General features: G+C 34.6%; 1 protein-coding gene and 1 long non-coding RNA gene across 2 annotated transcripts in view; one reads left to right on the top strand and one right to left on the bottom strand.

The window, feature by feature from the left end:
- kdm7aa (lysine (K)-specific demethylase 7Aa) overlaps positions 1–13468 on the bottom strand; it is a 248442-nt gene that overhangs the window by 63378 nt on the left and 171596 nt on the right. The window lies entirely within an intron of this gene.
- Positions 1416–2080, top strand: LOC147844717 (uncharacterized). Its single transcript, XR_015483191.1, has 2 exons — positions 1416–1556; positions 1838–2080. It is a non-coding gene; the product is annotated as an uncharacterized LOC147844717 (long non-coding RNA).

The following is a 13468-nucleotide window of genomic DNA, read 5'->3' on the forward strand; positions in this document are numbered from 1 at the left end:
CTAAAAAGAAAAATACTTTAGGAACTACTGTGAAAAATGTCATTGCTTACTTTGGAATTTACATAAAATATAATTTTTATGCATTTATGAGTAATATGTATTTATGCAGGGCGGTTCATTTCGCTGTGGCGACACCAGATTAATAAAGGGACTAAGCCGAAAAGAAAATGAATGAATGAATAATTGTACTTATGCACACACATTTTGCAAATTGTTCAGGGACAGGGTAAAAAAAATTTGAATTTTGTCAATTATCTCACTTCCAAGCGCTCTTCAAAACGTTTTCTTTAGTGTTCAAAAAAAAGAGAAAAAAAATGTAAAAAGTTTTGATAAGAATTATTATAATTGATAAAATGTAATTCTCACAAAAATGAAACATAAATAATAACTTTGGCTTCTAATGATACACTGTGGTCAACTGTAATGCTTACAATGTGTGACACGAGATTGTGTTGTAAATCGTGTTCGATCTATAGATCAATCATTTCAGTTAAAAACACTTCAAAGTATCATTAGGAAAAATGGCCATTAATTTTGTTTTGCCTGTTTTCATAAAACAAATCCACTATAAAAAATGATTTGTAGACCCAACTTGATTTAGCCAAGTCATCTTGTTGCATTGACTCAGTTAAGTTTAGCTAAAATTAGATGTTAAGTTCACTCAACTTAAATGAAGTTGTTGTGGTAACATGAAGTAAATTGAGCCAACATAATATATAATATACATAAAATATAATATGTAACATAAAATATATAATATAATATGTATTGAGTATTTAGAATTTTTAGTTAGGTCAACTGGAAAAACATTGGTTGGACTTAATTTCTCACATTTTCACAACCATCTGCTAAGTCTAATTAAGATTAAATGGTAAGTTTTTCTCAACATAATAACTGAAATATTTGAGTTTGCTAGAATTTATTGCTTTGACGATAAATTCAACCTAACTTTGATGATCTGAGAGTAATTTTTGGGCAGATATGTAAGTGATAATGTACTGTCAGCCCTTGATTTTACCACAAAATAAACTCAGGGTGTTCAATAGCCCAAAAAGATAGACATAATATCCCTTATGCTTCAGGCTCAGTCCCTGATGTTATCAGGGGTCGCCACAGCAGAATGAACCACCAATTAAATTGGCATATGTTTTACATAAAGTATGCCCTTCTAGCCACAACCAAGCACTGGGATACCCCATACACACCCTCATTCAAACACACTTAATCACCATGGTCAAAATATGTAGGGATTGGAGTAAAAATTATTCTTTTACATGAAAAAAAATTCTATCCATGGCTCCACTATGATGGACCCACAGTTTAGTGCTATTAAACAAAAGTATATCCAAAAAAATGTCCAATTAGAATCAAGCATTCCATACAATACTTAAAACGATCTTTCCATCTATACTTTAGTCTGCATGTTTCCCAGTGAAAAGAACACACAGCTGGGGCTGGGTGAACTTTCGACCACCAAACAAAAGCTACCTTGACCCAGCTGTCCCTCAGGAGAACCAGCAGCAGCCACACATCCAGCCATGCTTTCCCAGCCACAGGTGAGTGATCTTGGTGATCTTGTAGGTGTCAAGGGGGTGTTGGGTTTTAGTAGCTATCTGGGGGATGGTTTAAGTGTAGAAGGTTTCGTTTAGGTCAAAAGGGTGGCTGCATGAATACAGACTGCGGTTTTGAGGTATATCAATTATTCCACAAGGGACTGGGTTTTTCCTCCCTCACCCCGAGTCGCACGGGGTCCCTTGGACTGAATAATGTCACATCATGAATCTGCATTCAATGGCTGGAAAAGAAAGTGATACGCTCTGTCCTTTGACCCCGACAGAAAGGCCAACATTCGTCATGCAGGACTGGGCTTCTGGAACATCTGTCAGAAAGCAGGTAGTCAAACTGGGTCGATGTTCCTGCACATGATAAATGGATACTAATGGAAACTGACTCAAGAGTCATGACGGCTTGACCTTTAGTTAGCCTGCTGAAACTATGCATCTCCATACCGACTGGACTGTCTCAATTTTGATGTAACCCGCAAGTTTTGGTAAAACACAGTAAAGTACGAATACTTTTATTTTGGCTAACTTTTTTTTTGCAAGCCCCCAAAGGATCACATTAGATGAGCAGGCAGAGTATGTGGTCTTCTGTTCAAACACATTCAACAACACACTGAAAACAATAAAATCAAATGTGTTTTTTCTTACCTTCAAAACAAGTTGAGAATGGAGAAGCTTTAAACATATGTATTAGTCCTCCATTTACTTCTGTCTTTAATGTCAGTCATTTGTAATTGAATTGACCAAATAATATTTTAATTTTAGGCGTATACTGAGCCCTAGCATGTCTAGTATTAGCCAATACTACCTTAAAAAGCACTTTATAATTTGCATTTTGACCAACTGTATTTGTGGTCACATTGTTATGTTAAACTTTACAACCTGCACATTAATGAAACAACTACTAATAGCCCTAAACAAAAAGCCCTTGTAACTCTATTAGAGCTTAATTTTGCTAAAATACCAATCATAATTTAAACTTTATTGTCCACATGGATTATTCTCAAATTAGCTTGAGATTTTTTAAGTCAGCAACAGGGTTTTCTCAGTTGGACAACATCCAACAGCAATCTGAGTTCGCCCTGATTGCTGAGAACCCTATTGACTATTGTGAATACTGGGAACAACATTGTTAACAGTGTAACAGGAAACACCACAGCGGAATGAACTGCCAACAACCCTAGCATATGTTTTCCACAGCGGATGCCCTTCCAGCTGCAATCCAGCACTGGTAAACACCCATGCACATTCTCATTAACACACACTACGGCCAATTTGGCCTACTCAATTTACCTGTACTGCATGTCTTTGGACAGTGGGGCAAACCGGATCACCCGGAGGAAACCCACACGAACGCAGGGAGAACATGCAAACTTCACACAGAAACGCCAACTGAGCCGAGGCTCTTTTTATGAAAGGCAAAGAGTTTTTTTTTTATTTAAATGGTCTGACACTGAGGTGGAGTTGTTTCTGCAAATAACACTGAAGTATAAAGTTGCAAATCTCAGTGAGAAAATAAACTGGAAGACGTGCCAAAACAAAGCTCTGAGTAAACACAATGTGTCTTTAAGAAAAGCAATCTGGAGCATGTTTAATAAGATAATATTCTGTAAGCAATGCTGACCAAATGGAGAGTATCCAAAACAACCGCTGTACAATGTCCCTGAATTTGTCACATGAATAAATGCCATTTTCACAGTGACACAAAAATGGCATTTTCAAAAGTATCCGATTTGAATAGCATTTTCAAAAAGGTACATTTTTGTTGCCTAAAAACACTGTCTCCCCATGGACAGAAGGCCAAAGTTATATCCGGTGTTGAAAGTTCAGCTGTATTATCTGTTCACAGCAGTTCTTCACATAAAACTACAGTATAACCGTATAAGATTTTTTTAAACTATACGTAAGACTTCATTTTAGATCATGTTTTGGCATCCTACTGCGATGACTGCTACAAATGGTCATAGTACGGTATGTAAAAACACTCTTCAATATCATCTGCTTTATGCCAGTCAAAACAATCAATAAAATGTTTTAAAAATACAATTCCAGCTTTAATCCACCCTTAAACCTTCAGTATCACTAAACCTGTATCTCTAATCTTACCCCAACTGTCCTAAATATTTCACATTTGATTGCATTTCAAGCTTGGCTGGCTTGGTACCTTGCTGACACTGCCAATTGGGATCTTTTTGTTACTATGAAGAAAAGAAGGCCACTGAGTTGACCAGATGAGTTTTCTTCATTACCTTATTTCCCCTGAGGTCAAGAAGGTCACCCTTGAGTCTGTTCAACTCAGACGGAGAGCTGACCTCTGACCGTACCCAACAGGAGGCCCAATAGGAGAATCAAGAGCGTTCACAAGAACCCAATTTGATTTTATAAAAGAGAATAAGCACAAGATCTATTGACATCAGCTGCCAAGAGAGAGCAATTGAATATTGAGCCACACTGATTCAAAAAGATGGACGACAACTGCACTCAATGCGTATTAACACAAGCAGATTAAAATTCCTCTGGAGCCTCCTTTTGAGCTCTTGAAGATACTAGAAACACAAAGGCAATTACATTAAAACACTGCACACGAAACAGTAAGTGACCACAAGTTATTCATGAGTAATCAAATCAGGTCTCTGTTCAGTGGTGAATGTGGTCAAACACATTTCTAAATCAGCATCTTTTGTCAACAAGACAAACCTCTGAAATCTGAAGGAAACTCTATCCTGAAAAGACGATGAATGACAAATTGAGGATTTGATGAATATGATTTTTTTTCTTTCTATGAATTTATTCATAAATTCATCAAAGTGTAATTCACAATTCTCTGTTCTGTTGAATACAAAACAATTAGAAGAATTTGGAAAACCGGTAACCCTTGACCTTATAGGTTATTTTGTTTTTCCTACTTTAGATGTCAATTATTACCAGTGTCTAACAATCTTCAATACATACTGTTTTGTGTTCAACAGAAAAAGAAACATAAAGGTTTGGAACCACTTGAGGGTGAGTGAGTAGTGAGTACATATTTATTTTTGGGTAAACTATTGGGAATATTTATGTCATATACAGTGCCATGACACTTAAGACATTTCTGAGTCATAGGGCCCTATCATACCTCCGGCGCAATGTGGCGCAAGGCCATGCGCCACTGCGCAAAGCGGATTTTCCCGTCCTTAAAATAGCAAAAATGGTTTCTGACACGCCCTGAATGCGTTTGTGCCCTGCGCTTTCCGCTTTGCGCATGGACTGTCAAAATAGAGCCCATCATGTTTACATTCTAAGAAATGCTGGGTTGTCATGGATTTGCATTTGTTCATATTTGACCTAACATTGGGTTAATATAATAAAACATTTTTTGTATTTTTTAAAATGGTTTAAAAGAACAAGTATAAATTAAATCAATATTACAATATGGGGAACATGTTTAAATAAAATGTCAAAAAAAGTTGACATTTTAATCTAGATTTTCTGGGATCTCAGGTTTTACATTGTGACAAATTATATATCATTAACTTAGCACCAACTACATGCAATGCTGCAATATTGGATAAAAGCTTATGTACCCTATCATACACCTAGTGCAATAAGGCGCAAGACGTGTTTGGTGTGATGTGTTGCTATTTTCAGACTAATGCAAGCCTAATTTTCCCATTTTGTGCCACGTTGTTTAAATAGCAAATCCCTTTGTGCTGCTTTGTGGACTCATGGGTGTTCCGGTCTAGAAAGGAGGTGTGTTAAATGCATTGTTGGTGCCTTGCTATTTTGAGGAACTAAAAATAAAAATGTGTGCTTAATAAACACGGGATGTACAGCAACACACAAATATATTTACAAACGAAAAAAAAGGAATAAAACATTACAAAAATTTTCTAGATAAATATAAAAAGCACTGCTTTCATGTCTTCTTCATCTCGGGGGGCTTTTTCAGTTTGTTCATGACAATTAGCTTTTGTATATTGTTATTATTATTAGTAGTATTATTTATTATATGCAAATTTATATTTGTTTTTATTAAAAACAAGCTTAGATTTGTCCATCAGGTTTTGGACCATTTGGGGCATAGTACATGTGTTTAGATTTAACTATATAATAACCACACTGTTTATGTATTAGTTAGCTTGAATGTAGAACTGAATTTAGAAATAGTTTTGAAACAAATCTTTACGCTTAACAAACAAAATTAAATATGTAAGCTATTGGATGTCTTCAGTAAAGTGCGTACAACACAGTTTCCTTATCCATGACAGAAAAAAAAAAGAGTAAAGAGTAAAAGTAAAATAAAGAAAAAGTAAAGAGGCCGAATGGAGGAAGCTTGTTCTTCATCCACGCACTACAAATGTAATGTAATCTATCCACCAATGTAAGTCCACCGTATAAATAGCTAACGCACCATAGCGTAACGCAACTCACTCTTAAAGGGTATGGGAGATGAGACTCTGATTGGTTTAATTCATGTCATTCTCAAAACCCACTCATAAATCATTAAGAGAAGAAGCACAACCTTGCCACGGCACAACCTGTATTTTTCCTTCATTAAAATAACAAAAGTAGATTTGGACACGCCCTTAATGATTTTGTGTCATGCATTTTAGACTATGCGCCTAGATTGTTAAAATAAAGCCCACCATATTTCTTCCATGTTAAAAATACTTTTTCATCCTAATAGTATGCAAAGGCAATTTCTATTTTAGAAATAATTTTTATTTCTGAAATGTACCCCCTAAAACAACAGTGCAAAATACTATGACAATAATCACCTCGAATGCTGACTATGTGCCTTATTCAGGATTAAATGCTACCAGTGTAAGTTTAAATACCATTTTATTTCACATTTATTGCCATACTGAAAGTGTCAGCAGTTAAAAAAAATATTGAAAATGTAATAGCAAACATTTAGTTTAAACATAAACATTTAGTTTAAACATTAAACATACAAACCAACATGTTATTATATTAACATGCATTCATTATATTATAAACCAATTATTATATGCAAACCAACATGTATTATTATATTAATCTGTATTAATTATATTAAACACCTCCGTTTGGTTGGGAGTGCAGTGCACTATTCTGCTTTTCTGAATGACTAGTATTTATACATTTCTTGCCACTGGAATCTTGTCACATCGAATGTTATTGGTACACGATGTAAGAATGCAGCAGAATCTCCAACCCAAAACAACATGAATCCAAGAACATACTTGCCAAAACCACAATGGACCTGTCCGACTGAATGGAAAAAGAGGAGTAATTCTGATGGATGAATTCTGGAAGGGTCATGAATGCTAACAGCTGTAATTTATCACGCTTGTTTCTGCATTATCCACATTGAGGGAGGTCTATGACAGTCATCAGCACGTATAGAAAATAAGCCCTGACCCCTTCAGTGAAGGTTAAGCAGGATGGTGAGGGATAAACCTCAAGTCGCACTGTTTTTGTTTTTACATTACTTATACAAAGCTATATATGTACTTTTTCCTGGTGTCTTGGCTTGGTATGCTCATCTGTTTTCACTTGTTGTGGGTTCCACCTGTCCAGCAATGGCATGTTAATGTCAAAGGAGCGTCCTGCCTTTTTTCTGTCATGTGTGATTTGCTTTCAGGTGAGTTTGTTGGATGTGGGGCAGCAGAGGCTCAGAGAGCAGACGGGGCATGAAGACTGTGATTGTTTACAGGCGTTCTGGAGGCACAGGGCAGAGAGCGTGTCCTGCACTAGATCATACTGACTGATTCGGTCGCTGTGCTGTGTAAAGTTATAAACCACCAAATCATGCTCATCCGCAAGCTCTGCTTTATGTACAGATGGCGTATTTAATTTAGGAATGGAAGAAATACAGTTAAAGTTCACTATTCTATCATCATGTATACTTGAATGGCATCCTAAATAGTGCTATAAAAATGTTTATGTAGTGACATTTGTGTGAAAAGTATATTAATTTGCAGCATTTTGTTTTTTTTTACTTTTTTACTTTTACTGTTTTGCCACAAATTTCAGAACCCTGTTGTAAATTTTCAAAACTCCAAAATTCACGACACAATTAAATATCAAATTGATCCCATTTCAAAATTAATTGTAATTAATTGAATTAATATTAAATTGATCCAAGCACTCAAAAATGATAAATAACTGTTGCATCACTATTGATGCACGGAATCTGATGTACAATATTACAAGTTTAGATAATGAAGGTTTTGGAATAAATCAAATGACATCAGTTACCACAAAAGATGACCAGCTGGAATACTGGAATACATTATCTATTTATTTCATGCTCATTCATCCATATAAATGGGTTCTATGTTCCATGTACCACTTCATGTTTTCATATTTGGCATTACTGTATGCAAGAAAGTCTAATCACAGCAGGCCAATTTCAGGCCTGAGTTCACATTGACAGAAGGTTTTTTCTAAGATGTTTGACTAATGAAAACATCCACTGCAATGTGGAGGAGAACCTGTGACCAAATCCACAAAAAGAGACTAACGGAAATACAAATCCAAAAAAGAAATCAATGTGCATCCTGTGTACTGATGATCTAAAGTTACTTGTTAGCTGTTAGCTGTTGTAGTATTTGTATGATAAAAAAGGATTTTCAGAACCAATAATCCTGCAAATGCAAGGCTTCACTAAAGAAACAAACACATAATTTTGAACACTGGTGAGCCTGTGTCAAAAGTAGTGACTGTTTAAAGTTTTATGTCTACAGCAAGGGTGTCCAAACTCGGTCCTGGAGGGCTGGTGTCCTGGAGAGTTTAGCTCCAACCCTAATCAAACACACCTGAACCAACTAATCAAGCTCTTACTACATATAGTTAAAACTTCCTAGCAGGTGTGTTAAAACAAGTTGGAGCTAAACTAAGCAGGACACTGGCCCTCCAGGACAGAGTTTGGACACCCCTGGTCTAGAGTTTTGAAATGGACATCAGGGTTCTGACATTTGTAGCAAAATGAATGGAAAAAAAAAAAAAAAAACTGTGAAAGGTATAGATTATGAAAATGAAAATCTCCTCATCATTTGCTAACACTCAAGTGGTTCTAAACTTTTATGTATTTCCTCTGTTAAACAAGATATTCTGAAGAATGTTAAAAAAAAAGATCCGTAGTGGGAACAAAAATACTATGACTGTTGATGGCTGCTTTTCCCCCTAACATGCTTCAGTATAACTTCTTTTGTGATCAACAGACGAAAGAAACTCAAACAGGATGAGTAAATGACTGAACCTTCTTTTTGAGTAAACTATCCCTTTAATATTCAGACAAAGTTGATTCATTATGTTGTTTTGATCATGATTCATAACAGTTTGTAAATCAACGAGTGGCACTAAAAGATCAATTTATAATTGCATTTTAAAAATAACACCATCTAAACTAAAATTATGTTTTACAGTTGCACTTGAGCATCTTGCATTGCAAGTGAAATGATGTACCAGGTAAGCTACTAAACAAGTTTACTTGGGTTGCCATTACTTGACATTGGGATGGATGGATGGATGGAGGAATTGACGGACTGATGGATGGATAGATGGAAAGATAAATGGAAAATACTTAAGTACATGGGATTTTCAGACTTTTTAGCTTTAATATATATATATATATATATATATATATATATATATATATATATATATATATATATATATATATATATATATACATATATAGTACAAGATAGAGAAATATACAGATAGAAAGATATATAGAAAGATATAGAGACAGAAAGATATAGAGATAGAAAGATATATAGATAATAGACCACTAGTGTTTTTATTCACATCACAATATAAGCAGCACAAAGCTAAAAAAAAAAAAAAAAAAAAAAAAGATTTTGTCAATGAGAAATAAGAATCTAGGGGCACCACATATCTTTAATATGAAATGCATAATTATGCTTAACTTGATAATTTGTTGACAGGAAGAGAGAGAGAATTTCTGTAACTTACTCCAATAGTCATACATGTTTCTAATTTGCATAACTCTTTCAGCAGATAATTATATCTTTGCAGTGATATCCTGCAGATGAATGAGCTTCCTTTAAGCTGAAAAGCAAGAGGAAGAGAGAAAGTGCCAAAAAACTATTTAAAAATGAAGGGAGGTTATTGTCATGATCACATGTTCTTAAGTGTGGTGCTATATTAGAAATCATCTGTCTCAATTTTGTACCTCTTACTCGTCGACATTTTCACGGACAGTTTTTACCAGAGGTTACGCTTTTAATAGAGGCAAAAGTGATTTGTGACAGGATCAGGTCATTCATGTTCTGACTGTCGACAACACAAAAAACAACACACAAAAAGCATAAAACTAAATGAATAAATAAATAAATGAAACTCTACAAAAACAATACACAGAAAAACAGGCAAAATGCAAAACCAAAATGCAAAACCAACAAATCAAAACAACACAAAACACTCTTAAAACTACCATGGCGCATTTTGCTATTTACATGGCGGACTTTGTAGGTGGAAAAACTGAATGCTTCACTAGCGAGAAAACAGTTAAACAGACCATCTGCAGTGCGAGGATAAAGAGCTACCCTTCTCCATTTGCCCTCCTTACAGTACTTCACTTTACTTTACATTTTGTTGGTCAATGGTGCAGTCTATTTCAGTTCTTCAAAATAGCAATAATGCGCCTTTCAGCTTGAATCAAGCCATGAATCAAACTAGCGGTGCTCTTTAAAGCACAGGAAATGTGATCTGTCCGTGGGATCGTTCCATGAGCGGGTTCTTTATTAGGATAAAGAGACGAAAGGCAAGGGATATTACCTTTAATGCAAGCCTAAATTGATTTAAAATCCTGTGATTATTTAATTATGACAGCACGTCTTGGCTATCAGCTTTATGAAATATGTCAGTATTAAAATTTGCCGTTGGGGCCAAAATTAATTTATGCATAATCATACCACATTTTTGTCCCAAATATCTGCCCCCACTAAGAATTAGGAGAATGGAAAATATTAAATATGTTGTGTGACTATCTTGTATAGTTTTATTGAAACATATGGATTTTGTCTTTTAATGGTAAAATGATCCATGGAAGATTTTAAATGACTACAATCAGACTGAATTACTGCTTTACATGGAAAACAAGATGTAGCGGGTGAGCCAATGTATATATTTGACAGATTTAGGAAGATTTAAATGTTCTCTGCCGTCAAATCCAAGCCATCTTAATGCATGACAGAGATCTTAACTTCTGTTTCAGTATAAAAAAGGGGTTTGTGCTTCAGAAGACTGGGAAAAGTGCATTCACTCCTTGCACAGTCAATATATTCATCAGCTCTATGGTCCTTTGGATAAATGCTATATTCTAAAAGAAGTGCAATTAATAGTATTGAATGTGCACATGTAGTATACTTAAAATAAACATTTAAAATATATTTTAGGATTTTATTTTCAAATAAAAAGCTGCTCAAAAGAGTACATCTATGACTTAACTCTAAAAACTTTTAACATTTTAATGTTAAAGTCTTCATTCATTAATTATCCTTTGGCTTAGTCCCTTTATTAATCAGGGTTCACCAAAGCGGAATGAACCGTCAACTTATCCAGCATATGTTTTTACACTGCAGATGCCCTCCCAGGTGCAACCCATACTGGAAAACATCCATACACACTCATTCACACATACACTACAGCCAATTTAGTTCATTCAATTCATCTATTGACCTTATTCTTCGCGTATGAGAGGGCGCAGCCATTTGATTCTTTTTGGCTCAAGACTTTCGATCTCTTTCACTTCAATTCATTTTTAGATGTTAAAAACAGCTCGTTATATTTTCTTATTTTATTTTTCTGCTTTGTCTGTATTGTCAAGAACACACTTGATTGTAGAGCAAGTAGTTTGACATTTTTTTGTCATTTATTTATTCCTAGTCGTTTCTCCCATAGGCAACTGAATTTAAACTAAAACAATTTTAAAAATGAGCGCACTTCCGCATTGAAGAATAAGGTCAATACCGCATGTCTTTGGACTGCACCCAGAGGAAACCCACGCGAACATGGGGAGAACATGCAAACTCCACAAGAAGGTCTCTGACTCGAGTCAGTAGGTGTTTCTGTGTGGAGTTTGCATGTTCTTTCCATGTTCGCGTGGGTTTCCTCTGGGTTTCCCCCGCAGTCCAAAGACATGCGCTATAAGTGAATTGAGTAAGCTAAATTGACCATAGTGTATTTGTGTGAATGAGAGTGTATGGGTATTTCCCAGTAAAGTGTTGCGGCTGGATGGGCATCCGTTGCGTAAAACATTTGCTGGATAAGTTGGGGGTTCATTCCGCTGATGCGACCTCTTATTAGTAAAGGGACTAAGCCGAAAAAAAAAGTAATGAATAAACCACATTTTTAATCAGTGTTTAAATAATATTTTGCAGTGCTTGTTTTAAGATGTAGTATTAATATTGATGTGTTAACCAACATTCATGTAAAGTGCTTGGTTAAAACTTTTACAGTTTTGTGATACACAATTTTACATTTAAAGGTCATCGACTCTAAACTCATCATTACAAATACATGTGTAATGATTATAAATATATTCAAATTGGTGTTGATAAATATATTTAAATGCAAATACTGTAAATTACAAAAGAAAACTAGTTTACCTTACATTCCTGTCAGCTTATGTAAATTTAAAATATTTTTATTTTTAAATATAAAATAAAAAATAAATAATTGTAATTAAAATACAAAAGGTAATCTGATAATCAGTAACTTGCATTTATTATAAAGTTACTCAATGATTCATTTTGTTTAATTGCTATATTAACCATTTATGTAAACAATTAGGATTAATTGCATTTATTTATAACATTTCATTTAATAAAGTATGCTCGTTCTAATAGTTTGATTATCTTAGTTTGTATAGTCATGTCCAAGAAAACCCACAAAAACGATTGACAAGCCTTAGAGTTCAATATGTCATTTTTATGTCTGAACCTATTATTCATTGTAAAGTTGCATCAAAAAAAAATCTGTCGCGTCTAGCCATTACTGTGTAAAATTTCCTTAAGTACTACTTTAAAAAAAGAAGTGTAATTTATCACTACAAGTTCAAACATATAAATAAAATATGAATTTAAGAACACAGTAAGTACAGTAATTTTGACAGCTAGAGGGTGTGGGTAAAGTCTAGATAGGATACACGGCCGGCCGCAAATGCAATATTTACATCAATATAGCAGAATTTTTTATGACACTGCAAAAAAATAAATCCAAAAAGGTGGCAACACCAAAGCTCCAAAAATACCAATTTATTAAGTTAAAAGGGCTGATACAAGGCTGATACTTTGGTGTTGCTGCTTTTTGAATAAATATTTTGCACTTTTTGCTGTTTGGCTGAGCACCCAGTTAAAGTGGTATGCATGCTTTTATACATTTTTTCACTGCATAACAATAATTAATATTTTACAGAACTGTGATGGTTGGGTTTAGGGTCAGGGTAGGGGTAGATTTTAATAAAATACAATTAATGGGAAATTTAATAAATAATATAAATCATTTTCATTAACTTCAGGCCACAACCATATCTGATTTAGCAACAATCATAAGCATTTATTAACAACAAACAAAGGTGTAGTTTAATGATGGAGTGACTGAGTGTGGAATCATGGGAGTTGTGGTCTTAATTACATCCTATGGGACTCTGCAGAAACCATGTTCGTGGATGAGCTAAAGTCCTTAACACTTATTATCATGGTAAAGCAAATTAAGGCTGAAAGCTGTCAAATTTTCTGATGAGAGACTAGTGTGACATGGCATGAAAGCAACAGATTTATTTTTTATTATTCAGTCATGATCATAAAGAAACAGCAGTTTTATCATCATGAATTCATGTTAGGGTTTTAACGCGGCTCTGTGTAGTCTCATAAAACACAAAACATATAAAAATGTCTTTAGTGATTTCTATC

This window comes from Danio rerio, chromosome 4, assembly GCF_052040795.2.
Source record: "Danio rerio strain M-AB ecotype USA chromosome 4, GRCz13ab, whole genome shotgun sequence".
Taxonomy (NCBI): domain Eukaryota; kingdom Metazoa; phylum Chordata; class Actinopteri; order Cypriniformes; family Danionidae; genus Danio; species Danio rerio.